Source organism: Thermobia domestica, chromosome 9 (assembly GCF_964235325.1).
Source record: "Thermobia domestica chromosome 9, izTheDome1.hap1.1, whole genome shotgun sequence".
In the NCBI taxonomy this organism is placed as follows: domain Eukaryota; kingdom Metazoa; phylum Arthropoda; class Insecta; order Zygentoma; family Lepismatidae; genus Thermobia; species Thermobia domestica.
The window spans coordinates 29,670,839-29,695,028 of record NC_137462.1 but is presented as its reverse complement, the minus strand read 5'-3'; the positions used below and the strand labels follow the sequence as shown (position 1 = coordinate 29,695,028).

At 38.3% G+C, this 24,190-nt stretch overlaps 2 protein-coding genes across 2 annotated transcripts in view; one reads left to right on the top strand and one right to left on the bottom strand.

Moving 5' to 3' along the window:
• Positions 1 to 240, bottom strand: part of LOC145694516 (uncharacterized) — a 452,605-nt gene extending 452,365 nt beyond the window's left edge. The window contains exon 1 of the mRNA XM_081770828.1: positions 220 to 240. The gene's annotated coding sequence lies outside the window, so the exon portion shown is untranslated. The remainder of the gene's footprint in view (positions 1 to 219) is intronic.
• The window catches only part of LOC145694515 (uncharacterized), a 417,192-nt gene that overhangs the window by 150,978 nt on the left and 242,024 nt on the right, over positions 1 to 24,190 (top strand). The gene's annotated exons all lie outside the window — the stretch shown is intronic.

Here is a 24,190-nt window from a genome sequence, read left to right as displayed (position 1 = left end):
AGCTCGCCCCAAATGAACTTTGTGCTGGACGAACGCTGTGTTCGAGGATTTTCTCGGAGTTCTTCTGTTTCCTTCCACTTTATGCGTTCCATCATTTTTATTTGTTTCTATCATCACTGTCTCCTTTAGCTTAGACAGCATAACCATGGGACGTAAAACTTAAAGATTTCCTTTCGTGAGATACTAAATTCTTCACGGAAAATTTAAACAAACTCTTACCTCCTTAGGATGAGTACTTCTAAAAATCCTTTATCTCTTCTCGTTGTGACGAAAGAAGTGTATTATCCCACTTTAACGCTTCTGTCGCCTGGGCCGTGGTTGACGATCAGTAAATCAGTTATTCTCTTTTATATAATAGTACATATATAGATATAAATAATGATGTAAAGCTACACGTGATGTTTTTAAGAAGCTAATGAATGCGTAACACAAATATAAAGTGATGCATATTGTAATATCCCACACATGGTTGTATTTATAAACAATCAACATGTGCTTTTATTTATAAACAACACGCCGTGCATTTACTACAGGGTTTTCGTAAAGTATGGACGGATTTAATTCGCTTATAATTTACATAAAAATGCTCATATTGAAATTAAATAAAGTGCAAACGGTAGCGGAAGGATTCAATTTTTACCTGTAATCTGCACCAGCTCAGTTCATTCACCGCCACACCTCCAACTGGGCGCCATTTACGTCCACACATTCGCGTAGGCGGCGCTGGAATCCACTCACAGTGTTCCGCCGTGTTTGATCCGAAATGCCAGCCACAGACGCCCTGATTTTGTCCTTTAAGTTCTCTAAATCACTTGGCTTCTTTGCATAAACTTCCGTTTTCACATGACCCCAAAGCCAGAAGTCGCAGGGGGTAAGGTTGGGTGATCTTGGCGGCCAAGCGGTCGGGCCACCGCGGCCAATCCATCGGTTAGGGAATTTCTCGTCAAGGAACTGTCTCACCTTGATTGCATAGTGAGGGGGTGCCCCGTCCTGTTGGAACACGATGTCGTTCTGGATTCCACGTGCCTCCAGTTCCGGAATGAGGTATTTCTGCAACATATCCAGGTACGAATCTCCATTCACGGTCTCCTCTTCAAAAAAGAACGGTCCAATCAGATGATCATAGGACACAGCGCACCAAACGTTCACTTTAGGGCTATCTCTCTCATGTGTCTCAAATTCCTTTGGGTTTTCCGTGCCCCAAACGCGACAGTTGTGTCGGTTAACATTCCCGGAGACATGGAAGGTTGCCTCATCTGAGAACATGATGGCTGAAAGGAGAACGTCGCCATGTTCCAACTGCTTGAGCATGGCATCACAGAAGTTGAACCGGATGTCCAAATCTTCATCATACAGATCCTGGACTATCTTGATTTTGTAACCTTTGGCCTTGATCGTCCTCTTGGCTATCTTAAACACGGTTGTCTGTGGAATTCCAAGTTCCATGGACCGTCTAGGAATCGACTTCTGTGGGCTGTTGATGATGCTTTCCCTTACCCTGCTGACTGTTGCAGGCGATGTTGGCGGCCTCCCACTTTGAGGACGGTCCAGGACGCTTTCTGTCTCCAAGAACTTAGCATGCCACTTTCGGATTGCACTCTCAGTCGGTGCCGGCTTTTTGAACTCTTTAGTGAACTTTCGACACACCAGAATTGGTGATTTTAGCTCTGCGTACCACAGAACACATTGCGCTTTCTCTTTCACCGACGCCATCTTTGATACAGTAAAAAAAATAGTCTTCTCAGAGGAGTTTTCATTTATTTATTTCTTTAAAAGACACACACACCAATACAGCTTACAACTTACCTTTAACAGTCAACATTGAAACAACAATGAAAACAACAATGGATGGAATTTGGTAAGAAACTGACCCTTGCCCTCCCACTCCCTCTCTCAACGTGTTCATAGTTGCCGCTTATCTAACAGTGTTGCCAACTAAAAGTTTAATCCTTCCGCTACCGTTTGCACTTTATTTGATTTCATTATGAGCATTTTTATGAAAATTATAAGCAAATTAAATCCGTCCAGACTTTATGAAAACCATGTACAAGCTATTATGAGAAGCAGATGACAGGAATCAATGCCACCACTAATCACGTGAAGGAAGAGGAACACCAGCGCCACCGCTACACAGGAGCAGCTATAGAATTGCGAGGATCATCACAACTGGTATCAGTTTCGGCTAGCGAAACTCCCTCCCTTAGCTTGCAGTGCAGTTCTGGGCCCCTTATCAAAGCCTCTTACCTTCCACTGGAGCTCTGAAGTTTCTTTTCCCACTCAACTTGCAGGGGAGCTCTGTTGGGAACTTATCCCCTCTGTTAGCTTGCAATGGAGCTCTAAAAGAACCTTAAACTAATCCAAATCTCTTAGCTTCCAGTAGAGTTCTATGTTTCTTTTCCCACTCAACTTGCAGCGGAGCTCTGTTGGGAACTTAACCCCTCTCTTAGCTTGCAATGGAGCTCTGAAAGAACCTTACCCTAATCCAAACCTCTTAGCTTGCAGTGGAGCTCTGAGGTCTCCTGCCCATTTGGCTTGCAGCGGAACTCTGTTGGGAACTTAAACCCTCTCTTAGCTTGCGGTGAAGTTCTGAGGTTTCTTTTCCCATTCAACTTGCAGGGGAGCTCTCTTGGGAACTTAACCCCTCTCTTAGCTTGCAATGGAGCTCTGAAAGAACCTTAAACTAATCCAAACCTCTTAGCTTCCAGTAGAGTTCTATGTTTCTTTTCCCATTCAATTTGCAGCGGAGCTCTGTTGGGAACTTAACCCCTCTCTTAGCTTGCAGTGGAGCCCTGAGGTCTCCTGCCCATTTGGCTTGCAGCGAAGCTCTGTTGGGAACTTAACCTCTCTCTTAGCTTGCAGTGGAGCTCTGAGGTCTCCTGGCCATGTAGGTTGGAGCGGAGCTCTGTTGGGAACTTAAACCCTCTCTTAGCTTTCAGTGGAGTTCTATGTTTCTTTTCCCATTCCACTTGCAGCGGAGCTCTGTTGAGAACTTAACCCCTCTCTTAGCTTGCAGTGGAGCCCTGAGGTCTCCTGCCCATTTGGCTTGCAGCGAAGCTCTGTTGGGAACTTAACCCCTCTCTTAGCTTGCAGTGGAGCTCTGACGTCTTCTGGCCATGTAGGTTGGAGCGGAGCTCTGTTGGGAATTTAACCCCTCTCTTAGCTTGCAGTGGAGCTTTGAGAGATTCCCAACCACAAACCATCCAGCTTGCTATGAAACTTCGTGGTTCTCCTTTACCCGCCTAGCTTGCTGTGGGGCTCTGCGGGGCTCCAAATTCTCTTTTCTTGCAGTGTAGCATTGAGAATCCTATCTCACTTAATTCAACTTGAAGCAGAACTTTGTGAGAAGTTGCCTCGGCGTCCTGGGCCTTATCCTAATTATTAGTGAATTTTGTACCTATATAATGGAATTGTATTATGCTGGTTTATATTAGAAAGAGTTTTTATAATAAAACTGGTTATGGGCGGAAATTATTCCTGTGTGTACTTGCTTTACCTTGTACCTGCTTTAGCAGAATTTTACAATGCATATAAAGCTCATCTTTCAGAAAGTATATTCTTATGATTTCATACTTTTTTGATATTTCGGGCTTTTGATTTTCTTTTTTTCTTTATTTTTCTTTTTTCATACTTTGGCTCTCTTTACTTATTACATTATTCTGTTTAGCTGTACATAATTGATACAATATCGTCCTTTTATTTACACTACGTATTTTTCATAAACGCAAATGAAAATTGTATTTGAAAATTAAAAGTTCGTAAGTCCTCAGATTACTTTCTAACATCTTATAGCACACGTATCTCACAAAGAAGAACAACAACAGAATTTCAATGTTTCAGAAGAAGCAGACTTGAAAAAAAAAAGACAAAGAAATAAAAGAAAAATAAGAACAGAAAAATTCGATGCTTCAGTTCTTTTTATTTATTTTTTTTTATTCTAACCCTGTTTTCCGCTGTCTTTTGATGTTTTCATCTTCTCTCGTGAGCATCATCTGACCTCAAGTCCACGAAACTTCACAAAGCAAACCCAGCGTAGCCGAGATATGTTTTATTCATAAGACATAACAAACACATCTTCACCCATTCGCATATAGACACTCGATATATATATATAAAATGAACTACGAATCACAAAGACATACTAAAATCAATTCCATCAGAAATATTATCTGTTTCTTTACGTATGAATGTTATACATTTTTTTCATGTAGAGTATATTATATACATAGACCTGTTTCTATACACAAAAGGCAAATGTTTTCTCTTTTAGGTGTTTCAAAACAAAGAAAGAATTAAGAAGTTCGTAAGAGCATTGGATGGAGAATTACTGTTAAACAATAGGATTAATGAATGAAACAAACCTTCTCAATTAATTAAAATGAAAATAATTTTGTTTGTGATCTAAAATTAAACGAAATTAAATCTTTAACGTTCCACAATTAGGGCGGCTAGGCTTTTAAAGGAGACGGCGATGATGAGAAATGAATGAAACGGCGGAATGAAGAAAGTGAGAGGAAACGGGAGAACCCCGAGAAAAGCCATGCATATGGTGTTTGTCCACCACTAAGCTCACTTGGCGCGAGCTGGAATTCAACCAAAGACCCCATGTACTAGAAGTGAATGCTCTACCACTGAGCCACCTCTGGCCTCGTTTGTGATCTAATGGAGACGGAAAGGCTGAATCGATTGGCATGAACTTTTGAACATACGTGATGGCTATCTCGCATCATATTACTTTCATTAAAACAAGCGGTTAGCGAGAGATTAAAATTTTACACTGCAACAATAGTCAATCCAAAGATGTCAAACTTGCGTCCCTTTAGTCATTACTTTGCGCGGGTACACGGTGACTCAGTGGTAGAACTTTTACTTCTGGTGTATGGGGTTCCTGGTTCGATCTCCGGCAAAGTAAGTTTGTGGTGGACAACATCGTGTCCGTGGGTTTTCTCGGAGTTGTCCAGTTTCCTCCCACATTCTCATTCCACCAATTATTCCACCAACACTCACCTTAATAATCATCTTTCTTAAGTTAACGGGCATAATCGTGGGACGTTAAACTGAAAGATTTCATTTCATTATTTCGCGGTTACCCCAACGTTGAGAAAGTGTCAGCTCATTTACAAATAGAATTAATAGAAAGTCTGTGTGGCTCAACTCTAAGGCGCATATATATATATATATATATATATATATATATATATATATATATATATATATATATATATATATATATATATATATATATATATATATATATATCACCGAATTTTACAAACACATGCTGGCGCGGTTCCCAAAAAATCACACAAATTTGCATCGTACGGGAGTTTCCATGTTAGGCCGTACAGAATCACTTGAACTTTTCTCATTTATGAAATGTAATAAGTCACCTAAGGATGGTCTTGTTAACCGATACACAAGGTGTTAATCAACTACACCGACAAAATTTACGAGGTGATTCCTCATGTCAAAATAAGAAACAATGCAATGGTGAGCCAAGGATTCCTCTTAGGGCATAATACCCATACATGTTCCCAACATAATTCACACATATATATGAACTTAAAGATGGGTCGAAAATAGGCAAAAATTAAGCCTTGACAGCGGTAAAAGGAGGGTTCAAAGTAGGCAAAAAAAAGTAAGCCTTGACAGCAGTAAAAGTAGGGTCCAAAATAGGCACAAAAAAAAGTAAGCTTTGACAGCAATAAGTGAATGGTTCAAAATAGACAAAAAGTAAACCTTCACAGCAGTAAAAGCAGAGTCTAAAGTAGGCCAAAAACTAAGCCTTGACAGCTGCAAAAGGAGGGTCTAAAGTAGACCAAAAAGTAAGCCTTGACAGCAGCAAAAGGAGAGTCTAAAGTAGGCCAAAAAGTAAGCCTTGACAGCAGTAAAAGGAAGGTCTAAAGTAGGCCAAAAATTAAGCCTTGACAGCTGCAAAAGGAGGGTCTAAAGTACGCCAAAAAGTAAGCCTTGACAGCAGCAAAAAGAGGGTCTAGAGTAGGCCAAAAAGTAAACCTTGACAGCAGCAAAAGAAGGGTCTAAAGTAGCCCAAAAAGTAAGTCTTGACAGCAAACATGTTATGCGTCGAAAGAAATTCAGCAGTGTTAGGAACTGCCAGCTCCGTGGTTCCTCATATTTGAAATAGCGCACGGTGGGATATATTTTTTCACGCCGCTTTGGCCAGCTCTTGATGTGAAACTATGCAGTTTTCTTCACATGCCCATATGATTTTTTTTCTTATTTTCATGTAAACAATCACCTCTTATAGTTTGCCGGCATAGTTTTTTAACACCTTGTATTAAATCGACCAGAAACAATAGCAACTGTTGATACAAAATGGTTGCATTACGTGCTCAACTGAACTACAAAGATTTCGTGTTAGTGGTACTTGTTTCCTAGTAACAACAAACTCGACTTCTGCTTATAAATGGTATTAATCATTAAGCACAGCGTGCGCAAACCAGTTGATTGTATATTTCACCTAATTACCTTTAGTGCTGCAGTAAAGTACAAACAATCCTTTATATCTGATTGCTCTACCTATTAATTACCCTTGTTTTCAACATCCTCTAGTATTACTACTAGGATGTTATAGTGAGTTCACCAGGTGCATTAGTGGAGGGGAAAAATAAGATTTCTTTTTCCTAATTGAGGGTTCGTATTGAAATTCTGGTATGTTTTCCCTAAATTTTCATGACTAAGTTGTTGCTTGATAATTTTTAACAGCAAGATTGCCCTTTGTTTATTTGTATAAACAGATAAGAATAAAACCATAGCTTGATATTTTTTTCAGAATAATAGGATTGTTCTTTGACTGTTTGCATAAAGAAATAAGATTAAAGCTGCTTGATAATTTTTCAAAACAGCAGGATTATTCTTTGTTTACTTGTATAAAGAGATAAGAATAAAACCGTTTCTTGATAATTTTTCAGAATAACAGAATTGTTCTTTGACTGTTTGCATAAAGAAATAAGATTAAAGCTGCTTGATAATTTTTCATAACAGGAGGATTGTTCTTTGTTTATTTGTATAAAGAGATAAGAATAAACCATTGCTTGATATTTTTTCAGAATAATAGAATTGTTCTTTGACAGTTTGCATAAAAAAATAAGATTAAAGCTGCTTGATAATTTTTTCAAAACAGCAGGATTGTTCTTGTTTACTTGTATAAAGAGATAAGAATAAAACCGTTGCTTGATAATTTTTCAGAATAACAGAATTGTTCTTTGACTGTTTGCATAAAGAAATAAGATTCAAGCTGCTTGATAATTTTTCATAACAGCAGGATTGTTCTTTTTTTTTTTTTTTTTGTATAAAGAGATACGAATAAAACCGTTTCTTGATAATTTTTCAGAATAACAGAATTGTTCTTTGACTGTTTGCATAAAGAAATAAGATTAAAGCTGCTTGATAATTTTTCATAACAGGAGGATTGTTCTTTGTTTATTTGTATAAAGAGATAAGAATAAAACCGTTGCTTGATAATTTTTCAGAATAACAGAATTGTTCTTTGACTGTTTGCATAAAGAAATAAGATTCAAGCTGCTTGATAATTTTTCATAACAGCAGGATTGTTCTTTTTTTTTTGTATAAAGAGATACGAATAAAACCGTTTCTTGATAATTTTTCAGAATAACAGAATTGTTCTTTGACTGTTTGCATAAAGAAATAAGATTAAAGCTGCTTGATAATTTTTCATAACAGCAGGATTGTTCTTTTTTTTTTTTTTTTGTATAAAGAGATACGAATAAAACCGTTTCTTGATATTTTTTCAGAATAACAGAATTGTTCTTTGACTGTTTGCATAAAGAAATAAGATTAAAGCTGCTTGATAATTTTTCATAACAGGAGGATTGTTCTTTGTTTATTTGTATAAAGAGATAAGAATAAACCATTGCTTGATATTTTTTCAGAATAATAGGATTGTTCTTTGACTGTTTGCATAAAGAAATAAGATTAAAGCTGCTTGATATTTTTTTTCAAAACAGCAGGATTATTCTTTGTTTACTTGTATAGAGAGATAAGAATAAAACCGTTTCTTGATAATTTTTCAGAATAACAGAATTGTTCTTTGACTGTTTGCATAAAGAAATAAGATTAAAGCTGCTTGATAATTTTTCATAACAGGATGATTGTTCTTTGTTTATTTGTATAAAGAGATAAGAATAAACCATTGCTTGATATTTTTTCAGAATAATAGAATTGTTCTTTGACAGTTTGCATAAAAAAATAAGATTAAAGCTGCTTGATAATTTTTTCAAAACAGCAGGATTGTTCTTTGTTTACTTGTATAAAGAGATAAGAATAAAACCGTTGCTTGATAATTTTTCAGAATAACAGAATTGTTCTTTGACTGTTTGCATAAAGAAATAAGATTAAAGCTGCTTGATAATTTTTCATAACAGGAGGATTGTTCTTTGTTTATTTGTATAAAGAGATAAGAATAAACCATTGCTTGATATTTTTTCAGAATAATAGAATTGTTCTTTGACAGTTTGCATAAAAAAATAAGATTAAAGCTGCTTGATAATTTTTTCAAAACAGCAGGATTATTCTTTGTTTACTTGTATAAAGAGATAAGAATAAAACCGTTGCTTGATAATTTTTCAGAATAACAGAATTGTTCTTTGACTGTTTGCATAAAGAAATAAGATTAAAGCTGCTTGATAATTTTTCATAACAGCAGGATTGTTCTTTTTTTTTGTATAAAGAGATACGAATAAAACCGTTTCTTGATAATTTTTCAGAATAATGGGATTGTTCTTTGACTGTTTGCATAAAGAAATAAGATTAAAGCTGCATGATAATTTTTCGCAATAATAAGATTGTGTTTTATTTATATAAATAGATAAAAATGAAACTGTCTTTTGAGAATATTTCACAACAGGATTGTCTTTTGTTTGTACGAAGAAATAAGAATAAATCTGTCCAACAGTTTTTCACAATAGCTAGATTGTCCTTTGCTTGTTCTTACGAAAATATAAGAACAAAACTGTTGATCGAATACCTCTCACAATGTGGAAGATGTCAGGGAAACACCCCACCTTCTCCACCAGAGGAAGTATCGGTGGTATAATCGCTGAATGTTAACAGCTGTGCTAACAAACTTAAGAGATTTACATACATATTTTAACCGAAGCGCCCATAATACTAACGAAACAAGCACGAAAGAAAGTGAGAACCCTAAACTGAACGTTAGGAAAAGCGATACCCTTATTCTTGATCCATTCCAGAGTCCCAGTTGGATGTAGATGCTGATTAAGTGCCTCCATATTTTCCTTCCCACAATCCCCTGTGCGGCTGCCTCTTCCACTTTATCCCGTGCTTTCACTTGTCTTTCCCTCAAGTTGTCATTTGTCTTGACGAGGTTATCGACTCTGCCCTTTCAACAGGGTACGATCGTGTTCGTGTCAGTTTCATTTATCCTCTATCTTTTCAGATCTTCCTCACAACTTCACTCAATCTATCTACCTAATAAGAAAATTCATTAAATTTAACCTCAGTTTCTAATTAGATAAAGCAGTGCCATCGCTAGGTTTCTCAAGATGGTACTTACATCCCTCTTAGGTATTAATTTAAAGCTGTCAAATTGTTAGCAAAATTTATTTATTGAACAGTACACATATCATGGTCACGAGAGAATAACATATAAACATGATCATTTCATATATACTCGTTAAAAAAAAATAAAGAAATCAATGAGCCTACGAACATCCTTCTCTTCCCTTCCCCAGTATACCTGCAGATTAATTTTGGCCCTCCATTTCAACTACAGTGGGACTGTTATCAAGAAAAAAATGTTCAAATGTAAGTGAAGGCTATGCTCTTCCTTATGCAAAAACAACTACAGTGTTACGTTAGGTCGTCGCGCTTGGTTAGTTTGTGATTTAACGCCCAAATTCAACACGAGAGTTCTAAACGAATGTGGGCCTCAGCTTCACGAGAGAAACGTTAATAAAGTTACACGAATTTTCATGATTTCCCTGACTTTCGGCTGACTTCACCAGACTCATTTTAATTTCCTTGACTTTCAAGGTCAATGTGAACCCCGTACATGACTTTCAAGGTCAGTGCGAACCCTGTACATGACTTTCAAGGTCAGTGTGAGCTGTATACATGACTTTTAAGGTCAGTGCGAACCCTGTAAATGACTTTCAAGGTCAGTGTGAACCTCGTACATGACTTTCAAGGTCGGTGCGAACCCTGTACATGACTTTCAAGGTCAGTGTGAACCTTGTACATGACTTTTAAGGTCAGTGTGAACCCTGTACATGACTTTCAAGGTCAGTGTGAACTCTGTACATGACTTTCAAGATCAGTGTGAACCCTATACATGATTTTTAAGGTCGGTGTGAACCCTGTATAATAAATTACAACTTCAATATGCCCCATGAAGGTTCCATCGATACAACTCATGAAAATATATGTCATTTATATTGTACTATTGTGCAATTCAAAAAAAAATAAACCTTCATAAGCCCCAGATATAAAGGGTGACCCATAACACCTCCCACATTTCCTTCTCAACGCTGAATCCTCTTGTTCGGAAATTATCGAGCCACTGCAAGATAGTCTTTCCGATCAGCGACATTTTTATTACGTGAAATAGCAAACTTTAAGCGAAAAGCTCTTTCCATTGTAATCGTGGAACTGCTGATTTTGAGAAAAGCATTTCAACTGTGTATGCGCGATGAGCTCCTGACCAAATCATAATATGACAACTGAAAACAGCACAGTGGTGAGAGGATGCGACGCCCTTCAAACCCCCTCGTCCTTCCACTGCAGCTACAGCCTATTAAAAAGTGTGAGGTTTCATTGGAAAGTTTTTATGGTCCATCTTAAATCGAATCTTTTAACCCATACTGGCTCTGTGCACTCTTGGTCAACTTCAGACATTCTTGAGCACACAGCAGAATGTTTTTGGAACAAACTACTGCTTGTAAACAATGGACATCAGATTTAACCTACTAGGTTGGAAAAATAATTTTGTGGATCAGTAGCTAATAAATAATTACTTTAACTATATGAAAACTGGAGTTGAACCGTACAGAACAATAGTCTAAATTCAAAGAGGAACATAAAACGTGTAGCAAGAATTTACATTAAAATAGTGCTTGTCCAGCCATTAAATGCATTGCAGTTTACTCCACTCAACATAAGTACCAATGGTTAAAAAAAGAATTACGTGGTTTGGAAACGGGGGAAAAAGATTATATAACAGCTATTGTTGAAAGCAATGTGTCAAGCATAAAGGTAATTTTTATCCATTTTTTCCCCCCTTTCATGATATGATGCTTGGGCTCACACGGCAAAACTTTTGGTGCAACACTGTTACCATGACAATGTCTGTTGCTCCTAGCAACGGAAAGTTCACGAGAAATTATGATGCGGCAGGAGGGAGGGGAAGGGGGGTTGAAGAGACAACCACTGAGTATCATTTTGCCGAAACCTTGTTGATCTTCTTTTAATAAGAAAATCCCGTCATCAGATGAGATTTCTCATTTATTTATCCCTGTTCCAGTTTACACGCTTTCTGTGTGGGTCTTTTCTTACTAAATAATTTCACTGCCAGAAAGGTAAACTGTATACCTTCTTCCCATTCGAATAGTAACTTACACTAATATGTAGTGAATGCTGAGGATTATTATTATTATTATTATTATTATTATTATTATTATTATTATTATTATTATTATTATTATTATTATTATTATTATTATTATTAAGGCCAGGAAAGGAGTTTTAGCAAACTAAACACCATAAAAATTACCTCAAAACTTAACAGAACAACAAAGACTCACCAACTTAGGATCATATTGTAATGATTTTACAGGTAGAGACTAAATGACGGTCCGAGCTAGTCTTTTCCCTTTCAGGCGTGGAAGACCCGGGTTCGATTCCCGGCGGGAGCTCATGTGGTTCGGATTCCACGTTAATCAGTAGGTCCACGTCTCATATAGCCTCGCTGCTGAACGGGACGTTAAACTCAAAATCAACTCAACTCTTTTCCCCTTCATTAATTTATTATAAAAATTACTAATTACAAATATCTTTGATTACAAAGAGTAAAATCACAGACAGTGCCTATCTTGTTGTTGACCAGATGAGAGGAAATAGGTGTTTTCCACGGTGCCCCTTCTCTCAAAGCAGTCTCCAAGGAACCTACAGGTTCTGGCGAGTCCTGAAGGAAAGCCCCTCAGCCCAAGGCAGCTTCGTGAGGCTAGGTTGTACTGAGGATCCCTAGTCGAATGCGACCTCAGGGCAGGTGTTGGTTAGTTGATCAGTTGGTCGACTGATACCAGGTCCCTCGGTGGTTGGGTTTTTATTTGACCTCTTCGGGTTCTTTCGTGAGATCTGTCTTATTTCGGCTTCCTTCGGTGTCTTCCTTGTCGGTTTCTCGTCTGCTACACTGTTTATAATCAATAACACGTGTTGTATTGACATGTGCTTCTGTCGTGATGTGGGGATACTTACAATATCCATAGACTACAAGTTAGCTTCAAAGCTATCTTTCGAGGACATTGTAGAAACTTTTGCAGCCAAAAGAGCACGCAATGTTAAATTTTAGTTCCATCTTTTTGTGTTTTCACTTATCGATTTAAGAGATTTGCAAAATGTCCGAGTTTAATACTCGAGACAACAGTTTGACTGTTTCTAAAGCAACAGACTGTTGATTCATTCTGCACAGATGCATATCCCGATATAATTCCAAAAACATCGTGATTTGCAGTTAGTATGATAAGACTATACGAATACGTCAAGCATGCTACTCTTAGATTGTTTGACAATCAAATACTGATTAGTTTGGTGTTTTATCTTGTACTAAAAATTCAATTATGTACTGATATTGTAAAATCGAGCTTTACCACTTAAAGAAAAACTAGATTAGGAGAATTACTGTGTGATGCCAATATCAGGTGTAGTCGGGGAGAGTTTTGGTTTGATTGATCGGGGGGAGAGGGGCGGTAAGGCGAGTTCTTGCCCCGGGCGACAGCCACCCTAGTTGCGTCGCTGATTAGGATTAGGAATTAGATTTCTGGGCTTTCGTCATCTATAGCCATGTGAGCCCGTCACTAGGTTTAGGATTAGGAATTACATTTCTGGGTTTCGGCATCTATGGCCGTGTTAGTCCGTCACTAGGATTAGGAATTAGATTTCTCGGTTTTCGGCATCCATGGCCATGTTAGCCCGTCACTAGGATTAGGATTAGGAATTAGATTTCTGGGTTTTCAGCATCCATAGCCATGTTAGCCCGTCACTAGGATTAGGACTAGGAATTAGATTTCTGGGCTTTCGGCGTCTATGGCCATGTTAGCCCGTCACTAGAACTAGGAATTAGATTTCTGGGTTTTCGGCATCCATGGCCATGTTAATCCGTCGCTAGGATTAGGAATTAGATTTCTGGGTTTTCGGCATCCATGGCCATGTTAGCCCGTCACTAGGATTAGGATTAGGAATTAGATTTCTGGGTTTTCGGCATCTATGGCCATGTTAGCCCGTCACTAGGATTAGGATTATGAATTAGATTTCTGGGTTTTCGGAATCTATGGCCATGTTAGCCCGTCAATAGGTTTAGGATTATGAATTAGATTTCTGGGTTTTCGGCATCTATGGCCATGTTAGCCCGTCACTAGGATTTGGATTAGGAGTTAGATTTCTGGGTTTTCGGCATCTATGGCCATGTTAGCCCGTCACTAGGAATAAGATTAGGATTTAGGTTTCTGGGTTTTCGGCATCTATGGCCATGTTAGCCCGTCACTAGGTTAGGATTAGGAATTAGATTTCTGGGCTTTCGGCGTCTATGGTCATGTTAGCCCGTCACTGGGATTAGGATTAGCAATTAGATTTCTGGGCTTTCGGCATCTATGGCCATGTTAGCCCGTCACTAGGATTAGGATTAGGAATTAGATTTCTGGGCTTTCGGCATCTATGGCCATGTTAGCTCGTCACTAGGATTAGGATTATGAATTAGATTTCTGGGTTTTCGGCATCTATGGCCATGTTAGCCCGTCACTAGGATTTGGATTAGGAGTTAGATTTCTGGGTTTTCGGCATCTATGGCCATGTTAGCCCGTCACTAGGAATAAGATTAGGATTTAGGTTTCTGGGTTTTCGGCATCTATGGCCATGTTAGCCCGTCACTAGGATTAGGATTATGAATTAGATTTCTGGGTTTTCGGCATCTATGGCCATGTTAGCCCGTCACTAGGATTAGGATTAGCAATTAGATTTCTGGGCTTTTGGAATCTATGGCCATGTTAGCCCGTGACTAGGATTAGGATTAGCAATTAGATTTCTGGGCTTTTGGAATCTATGGCCATGTTAGCCCGTCACTAGGATTAGGATTAGGACTAAGATTTCTGGGCTTTCGGCATGTATGGCCATGTTAGCCCGTCACTAGGTTAGGATTAGGAATTAGATTTCTGGGCTTTCGGCATCTTTGGCCATGTTAGCTCGTCACTAGGATTAGGATTATGAATTAGATTTCTGGGCTTTCCGCATCTATGGCCATGTTAGCCCGTCACTAGGTTAGGATTAGGAATTAGATTTCTGGGCTTTCGGCGTCTATGGCCATGTTAGCCCGACACTGGGATTAGGATTAGCAATTAGATTTCTGGGCTTTCGGCATCTATGGCCATGTGAGCCCGTCACTAGGATTAGGATTAGGAATTAGATTTCTGGGCTTTCGGCATCTATGGCCATGTTAGCTCGTCACTAGGATTAGGATTATGAATTAGATTTCTGGGCTTTCGGCGTCTATGGCCATGTTAGCCCGTCACTAGAACTAGGAATTAGATTTCTGGGTTTTCGGCATCCATGGCCATGTTAATCCGTCGCTAGGATTAGGAATTAGATTTCTGGGTTTTCGGCATCCATGGCCATGTTAGCCCGTCACTAGGATTAGGATTAGGAATTAGATTTCTGGGTTTTCGGCATCTATGGCCATGTTAGCCCGTCACTAGGATTAGGATTATGAATTAGATTTCTGGGTTTTCGGAATCTATGGCCATGTTAGCCCGTCAATAGGTTTAGGATTATGAATTAGATTTCTGGGTTTTCGGCATCTATGGCCATGTTAGCCCGTCACTAGGATTTGGATTAGGAGTTAGATTTCTGGGTTTTCGGCATCTATGGCCATGTTAGCCCGTCACTAGGAATAAGATTAGGATTTAGGTTTCTGGGTTTTCGGCATCTATGGCCATGTTAGCCCGTCACTAGGTTAGGATTAGGAATTAGATTTCTGGGCTTTCGGCGTCTATGGTCATGTTAGCCCGTCACTGGGATTAGGATTAGCAATTAGATTTCTGGGCTTTCGGCATCTATGGCCATGTTAGCCCGTCACTAGGATTAGGATTAGGAATTAGATTTCTGGGCTTTCGGCATCTATGGCCATGTTAGCTCGTCACTAGGATTAGGATTATGAATTAGATTTCTGGGTTTTCGGCATCTATGGCCATGTTAGCCCGTCACTAGGATTTGGATTAGGAGTTAGATTTCTGGGTTTTCGGCATCTATGGCCATGTTAGCCCGTCACTAGGAATAAGATTAGGATTTAGGTTTCTGGGTTTTCGGCATCTATGGCCATGTTAGCCCGTCACTAGGATTAGGATTATGAATTAGATTTCTGGGTTTTCGGCATCTATGGCCATGTTAGCCCGTCACTAGGATTAGGATTAGCAATTAGATTTCTGGGCTTTTGGAATCTATGGCCATGTTAGCCCGTGACTAGGATTAGGATTAGCAATTAGATTTCTGGGCTTTTGGAATCTATGGCCATGTTAGCCCGTCACTAGGATTAGGATTAGGACTAAGATTTCTGGGCTTTCGGCATGTATGGCCATGTTAGCCCGTCACTAGGTTAGGATTAGGAATTAGATTTCTGGGCTTTCGGCATCTTTGGCCATGTTAGCTCGTCACTAGGATTAGGATTATGAATTAGATTTCTGGGCTTTCCGCATCTATGGCCATGTTAGCCCGTCACTAGGTTAGGATTAGGAATTAGATTTCTGGGCTTTCGGCGTCTATGGCCATGTTAGCCCGACACTGGGATTAGGATTAGCAATTAGATTTCTGGGCTTTCGGCATCTATGGCCATGTGAGCCCGTCACTAGGATTAGGATTAGGAATTAGATTTCTGGGCTTTCGGCATCTATGGCCATGTTAGCTCGTCACTAGGATTAGGATTATGAATTAGATTTCTGGGCTTTCGGCGTCTATGGCCATGTTAGCCCGTCATTAGGATTAGGAATTAGATTTCTGGTCTTTCAGGATCTATGGCCATGTTAGCCCGTCAGGTATGAGGAATAACGACCATCGGCAATCACACTATTCGAGGAAAGGGGAGGAAGAAAGGATTGGAGAAGGAAGGAAGCGGTCCGGGACTCTTATGTTAGGTACTATCCCGGCATTTGCCTGGTGTGAATGAGAAAAACCCAGGAGGACCTCACTCAGGATGGCTGCCCTGAAAAAGCTTTAGTGTGTCGACCGAATGTCCACACCGGGAATCGAACACGGGAAGTAGTACTAGTAGTATTGTGCTACCATTTAACTGAATCCATGATTCTGAGTTCCATTTTCGATGAACGCACAGCTTTTTTAGCGTAGATTCAGCATCGCAAGCAACTGGGGGAGATATTATGAAATATTCAATTTAAAGTCCTACGATTATGCCCTGTAAGCTAAAAAAAAAAAAAATAGTTAATGAAAGTGAATGATTACGGAAGAATTACTAGAATGAGAATGTACGAGGAAACGGGAACCACGGGAACAATGATGCCTACCACAAATTCACGTAGTCTGTGATCGAATCAGAGTCTCCTCGCATTACAGATGAACGCTCTGCAACTTAGTCAATTTGACACTGTGAAATCAAAGAATTGATTTATTATTTTAATTCCATTTCTTCTATTGAGTGTTAATGTTCAAACACAGGGTGTTACAAAAATCTGTCATAACATTTTGGGAATAGATTCCTTACACCAAAATAAGAAAAAAAAAAGTGCCTATGGTCAAGTGGTCGAAAGTGCACAGTTTCGTAGTAATAGGGTGCCGAAAACGTGAAAAAAATGAACTTTAAAGCTCTGTAGTTCCACTACTATAGGACCGATTATGGTCGTGTGAAGACATCATTGAGGAACTACTATGTGAACTATCCAAATATTCATCTTTCAGAACCTCCGGTACTGGCACAATCATTTTTAGAGAGGCTGTTTGAGGGTATTTGAACACTCTCCATCTATCTCTATAAACATTGGTGTGCAAGTACTGGAGTTCTTAAACATGGATATTTGAATAGTTCACATACCAGTTCCTCAGTGATGTCTTGACCCGACTACGGTAGGCCCCATAGTAGTGGAGAAATGAACTTTTAAAGTTCACTTGCTTCACGTTTTCGGCACTCTATAACTCCGAAACTATTCACTTTTGACCACAAATCCATACATACTTTTTTTTTTCTTCTTTTGATGTGAGGAACCTGTTCTCAAAATATTGTGACAACGTTTCTCTCACAGCCTGTATATGGATTTTAAAATTACAAAATAAAAGTTCCAATATTTCGACTTTTGCATTAATCTTTTATCATTGGGACAATTGCGAGATACGAATTGCTATCTGTAATTTTCCGGATATTGTTTGTAGTTGAATATATGAAACGAAGAGTGTCCAAAATGTTTTATAAAAACATAATGATGCCGTTGGCTAAGAAGTTGAACGCAGAAACATGTGAGAACTAATCTCATATCGCATGCAGCAAACTGTATGCTACTACTACTAAACAGACGATTGTATAGAAGAACAAATGAAGTTGAGGAGGACTAGTACGGGTTTAAGAGGATCAGAGGCACAAGAGATGCTACTGACTTATTAAGAATAATCTGTGAAAGGTTTACAGAAAAGGGAAAGAGATTGTGTTATGTACCCTCATGTCCAAAATGATTGTCGCATATTTATTGTATAACTGTCTTCTTGTAAGAATATAATTTGATAATAATTATGCAGGGTACTTTTAATATTGATACTATGTGTATAATCGGGAAATACATATTTGTGGAAAATTTCATAGGAAAATAATTATAAATACGAACATTAGAATGAGTAAAACAAAATGTTGCTAAATGGACAAGAAAGTTTTATTTTCGTTTTATTGTTCTTATTTACTGCTCTATTGACATGAAATTTGCCACATATATGTCCTTGCCAATTATACACTTACTAACATTATAAGAAATACCGGGCAAATTCGTTATCAAATTATATTCTTACAACAACATATTTATAGACATGCGACAATAATTTTGGACATGAGTGTACATTCCTACCTGACACTTATGCAAATATGATATTATCGTCAAATTTGTTCCTAGTATCCGTACGACTGACCCCAAACAGGAAGAGTTTTGTCTCACGTCTTAGAGGAATACAAAGTCCAGTATACGCGATAAATTTGGCCCCAGCCAATTACTCTACTTGTTCAAAACTGAAATAAATTTTAAAAGTTGCTTGTTTTTATGTCGTCAAGATTTATCAAAACTCGAAAATGACGCTATTTGAAAAGAACTTCAGAGAACATTCTAACTGTGAAGCAACCGTTGGCACAGATGCATACGTAAAGGAAGGAATTCTTTGACGTGATGGCAAGGTGAATGTCATTAGTCTCGTGTAGATATGCGCCAAAATTAGTTACTATTAAGGTAAACGGAGAATTGCTTAAACTGAGACTAAATATGAGTAAGCTTCCGTAACTATATAGCTTAGGCTTTAAGCGTCCATACTACTTCTACACACATAAATATACTGACACTTATTTATTCCTTTATTGTGTGATGTCTCTATATTCCATAGTGAGTACTTCAATTACCAAAGGGGATCCAACAGAGCCACACACAGAGAAAAATCTGTTCTCCGTACTGCGGTATATTGTACAAATATACGGTATCCTCTTGCTTACTATAGAAATCAGTACGGAGCATACGTTATCCGTATGCTACATAAGCACTGCCCTTAGATATTACATCATGCCGTTGCAGGATGTCTGACATCTAACAGTTTCCCGTATATTACATGCATATACTTATGTTACCTTCGTCAGCTATATGTTATATACACGTCCATTTGTATGTGAGATCCTGACCGCCTACATTGTTTCATTCAGAAAGTACGTATAGATGGAACACTTATACAGAAAGTATTATAAAACATGCGTTTTCAGTTATACGTCTGCTGTACGTTGTCTAAAAACTACAGGAATTACGCATGTAACCTATCTTTTTAAGTACGTCACCTACATTTTTTTCTTAGTGCATAAACATAATTTAACATGCTTCGAGATTCTATCAAGAGAATCCTAAGAAATTAAATCCGACATATTTTGCTTACACAGATTCATTCCTGACAACCAGATCATCATAGGTCATCATAGGTATTCTGCCTTTATTGGCACGTCACTTGCCGCAGCTGAGAAGCTTCCATGCTCCACGATCCTCCGCTAACCTTTTCGTCTTCGCGTATGATCTTTCTGTTTTAATATCATCCATTAATTGTAGTCTCTTTCGCCCCCTCCCTCTCTTTCCCGCCACCATACCCTCTAGGACGTCCCTCATGATGCAATCTCTTCTTAGGCAATGTCCCAACCAGTTTCTCTTCCTCCTCCTAATAATATCTAAAAGTGTTCTTTTCTCACCCACCATTTCTAACACACTCTCATTCGTTTTCCGCTCGACCCAACTAATTCTTTCCATTCTTCTCCACACCCACATTTCGAAGGCTTCCAGTCGATTTTCGTCACCTTTACGTAATGTCAACGTTTCCGCCCCATACAGTACAATATTCCACATGAAGCATTTTATGAGTCTTTTTCTCAACTCTTTGTTCAAGGTTCAAGGACAACCAGATATTCGAAATTAATATGTGCAATCTTCTGTGGCACTTTCAGCCCATTAGAATTATTTCGTACCGCTTTGTACGCTGTCCAATTCCCAACATATCCGAAATATTTGGATAGATCCTCCTAGTTGCTGTTTTTATGTCAAACGGTCGGTAAATTTCGCTGGATATAGTGCGTTCAAGTGTACAATGAAATCGAGTCTACTTTTCGATTATTTTGATCTCTTTTATCTCTCAGACCTCCTTTCAGAGCATAAAAGTTTTGTGTCAAGATATTGTAAATAAATGTTGTAAGTAAAAAATAGTGTTAAGTACATGTACCGGTACCTAAGAGTATCATACAAACTTTCTGCCTCTTTTTCTCCATAACTTTGTTAATTATATTTGACTCTCTTCTACTCTAAATGCTCCATACATTAATTAAAAATACAATTCGATGATGTAAATACATATATCAAAATTATACAATTAACTAACCCTTCCATTTTATTACGGTGAAAAATAAACAGTAGTGTTATGATATTATATGAATATAATATCATATTCATATAATTCATAAGAGATACCCGACCATTGCGTGTTGATATTATAAGTTAAGTCCCCAGCTGCTACAAAATTATTGTCTTCGTGACAAATTTTAAAGCGCATGGAGGAAGACAATAGCGTGACAGGTACGCCATAGTAGGCTTTTAAGAGACAACGACAGTAGATTTCTTTAAAATTTTCAACACAACGACATTTTTAAGGGTTATGTTTCTACCACCTGCAGAAAGTTATAGATGTATATAAAAAGACTTTAAGTTTGTGTTCGTATTCGATCAGAAATAATATTATGTACAGTAGTCGACAAAAAAATAGCGTTTTATGTACCAGGTGAGTCATTCGTTATGTGGGTTGTCCACGTGTCAGGCGTTTAAGAAGTGCAGTTCTGCTGACGATAGTTGATAGCAAGAAAAAGTACGTAAGAAACAGATAGTGATGTAGTACATTTTAAACTCCTCATCCATCACTCGTTCTTTTCTAATTCACGAATACACAGAAAGATTAATACCTAGGGATTCGTAACAAAACTAATGTACATGTCATTTAGCTGCAATTTATATCTTTATAACAAATGTTTAACTTTCTCACCAGTTTTATAAAGGTTTCACGTCATGAGAACGTATCCTCAGAGTAAAAATATTTAACCAGTCCCGGTACGGGATCAATTGCATCCATATTATATATATATATGCTTGGATCTAAAAGGGCCAATGTCACTTTTTGGCAAAAGATGAGATGTTCGTCAAATTTTAACGCCTATAAATGGCTATTTTCTTGTGCAAGAAGAAAATGAAATGAAATATTTGAGTTTTACGTTCCACGGTTATGCCGATTAGGTTAAAGGAGACGATGATGATGAGAAATGAATGAAATGGTGGAGTGAAGAAAGTGGGAAGAAACGGGAGAACCTCGAGAAAATCCACAAGCACGGTGTTTGTCCACTGCAAAGTCCACACGACGCGAGCTAGGGCCCCAAGCACCGGAGATGAACGCTCTACCACTGAGCCACCGCGCCCCTTGTGCAAGAAAAGCAAATGTTAATATGAATAGTATATATTCCAAACTATTCGTGTTGACATTTGACTTCTTGCACAAGAAAACATCCATTTATAGATGTTAAAATTGAAGAGTATCTCATTTTTGCCAAAAAGTAACATTGGCCCTTTTTAGACCCAAGCCACAGATATAATCATAGGTATTCTGCTATTGTTGGCAGGTCACTTTCTGCAACTGAGAAGCTTCCATGCTCCATGGTCTTCCGCTAACCTCTTCGTCTTCACGTACGACTTTTCTGTACTGATATCGTCCCTTAATTGTAGTCTCCTTCTCCCTCTCTTTTCTGCCACCATCCTACCACGTCCCTCATTGTACAATTCCCACATAGCAGAAACAGCTTGTCACAAGCATGATATAAGCTTGTCGTGACAAGGATATAAGCTTGTTCCAAGCTTGTTATGACAAGTCTGTAACCGTATATCAATGCCGATTCAAGTGACGAAGTTGACAGGCGACAAGTATATTTTAGGCTTATACTGTAAGATAGTTTCAAGCTTGTCAGCTCAAGCTTATTTCAAACTTGTTACATGAAGCATGCTACAGGCTTGTGATCTCAAGTCTATTTCAAACTTGGTACGTAATGCTTGCTACAGGCATTACACCTCAAGCTTATTTCAAGCGTAGCACATACTTGATATGTCTCGTTTATTGCAAGCTCTTTACTGCAATTTCTAACACCCTCTCATTCGTTTTCCGCTCGACACAGCTAATTCGCTACATTCTTCTTCACACCCACATTTCGAAAGCTTCCAGTCGTTTCTCATTTTTGCGTAATGTCCACGTTTCTGATGCATTTTATGAGTCTTTTTCTCAATTCTTTATTAATTGTCAGCTATTGACGACACGACCTTATCACGAAAGATTTTGTTTAACTTCTTTGTCTTTTCATTAAAACTATCTTCTTCTTGTATTTGTATCTTTCAAAACCGAGACCAGTGGCGTAGCAATTTAATCTAGCTGTCTTGGAGGCGAGACAGTGTGGTGGGGGTCTTCAGCTCGTCACGTACGAAGGATGATGCCTGTCGGCGAGCATATCATCTGGAGGAGACGGGAAGGAAACAAGCGGCCTGAGACCTGAATGTTAGTACTATCCCGGCACTTGCCTGGTATGAATGAGGAAAACCAAAGTGAATCCACATTCTAGATGGATGGATGGCTTGAAATAGCTGTTACATCTTTTCGACCGAATATGCTGGAGAATATTGTTACAAACGAGAAAAGACAAGACAGAATTACCGTTACGAGATACGACACGAGACAGAGCTCTTTTAAAGAAAACAGACAGGCTTTCGACAAGTGGCAGTACTTTTACAGCACTTTTCGAGACGAGACGGCTCCAAAACTCGTCTCTTAGACAACGCTAGTAGGAAACGTCCTATACTACAAAGGACTCAATCCTCGGTCATGGTTCGGAGCCCACGTTAATAGTAAGTTCCAGTCTTCATACCCTCTTTGGTGCTGTATAAGAATATAAAACAGAAATTCCAACTCAATTTGTGTCTTTTTAATGTAACTTACGTATCTTTTTGCTTAAGCGCTTATTATTATATAGGCATTTCTTTTACTTATTTCTTTGTAATTTAATCAAACTCTTTCTTTTTCCTTTTACTTTAATCTTATTAAACACTGCATACGCCTCCACGTTCCTTCAGGAGACAATCCACCTCCACGAGAGTCGTCAGCAATCAATCAGAATGCAATATTGCGTTTTCCTAGCGCTGTGCTGAACTGAATACGAATGGAAATTACTTTTTCCACCTACAAACGCTTAGTAAACTTGCCAACCCACCGATCCCAACTCTACTGGTAGCCAGATTACGTGCGAAATGTGCCATTTACTTTTTCTCGATCAGTCAGTCGACAAGCATTCACTCAGATTTTGAAAGCTCACTTTCCAGCTACGATGGAATGGAAGTTATATATAGAGATGATTACGAACCACTTTAATTAGAAACGTCCCTTAGACGCTCAAATAATCTTTAATTGGAAAGTCATAAACCAAAGTGTCTTATCACCTTAGTGATTTTGTTTGTTTGTTGTAGTGTAGCATCCTTTTTTTTAGCACCGAGTTTATAAGGGACGCGAACCTACAGTTTAAGGTGGAATTCGAACTATAGTAATAAGTACAATGTCTTTAATGCTCTCGCACCTGGAATCAAGCCAGGAACAACGTGCACCAACGACGCACTGATAGCTACTAGACTAGTAAGTAGGGTTAATATCTTACTGCAATTGGCATAATAAATGCTATTATGTGGCGCTGTAACATGTTTAACACATCTTGTAAAAGTAAATCGGCATAATGAATGCTATCATGCGGCCTTGTAATATGTTTATCACATCTTGTGAAAGTAAATTGGCATAATGAATGCTATCACGCGGCCTTTTAATATGTTTATCACATCTTGTAAAAGTAAATCGGCATAATGAATGCTATTATGTGGCCTTGTAATATGTTTATCACATCTTGTAAAAGTAAATTGGCATAATGAATGCTATCACGCGGCCTTGTAATATGTTTATCACATCTTGTGAAAGTAAATTGGCATAATGAATGATATAATGTGGCCTTGTAACATGTTCATCACATCTTGTAAAAGTAAATCGGCATAATGAATGCTATTAGTGACTTGTAACATGTTTATCACATCTTGGGACTTGTAACATATCTATCACATTTTGTAAAAGTAAATTGGCATAAAGAATGCTC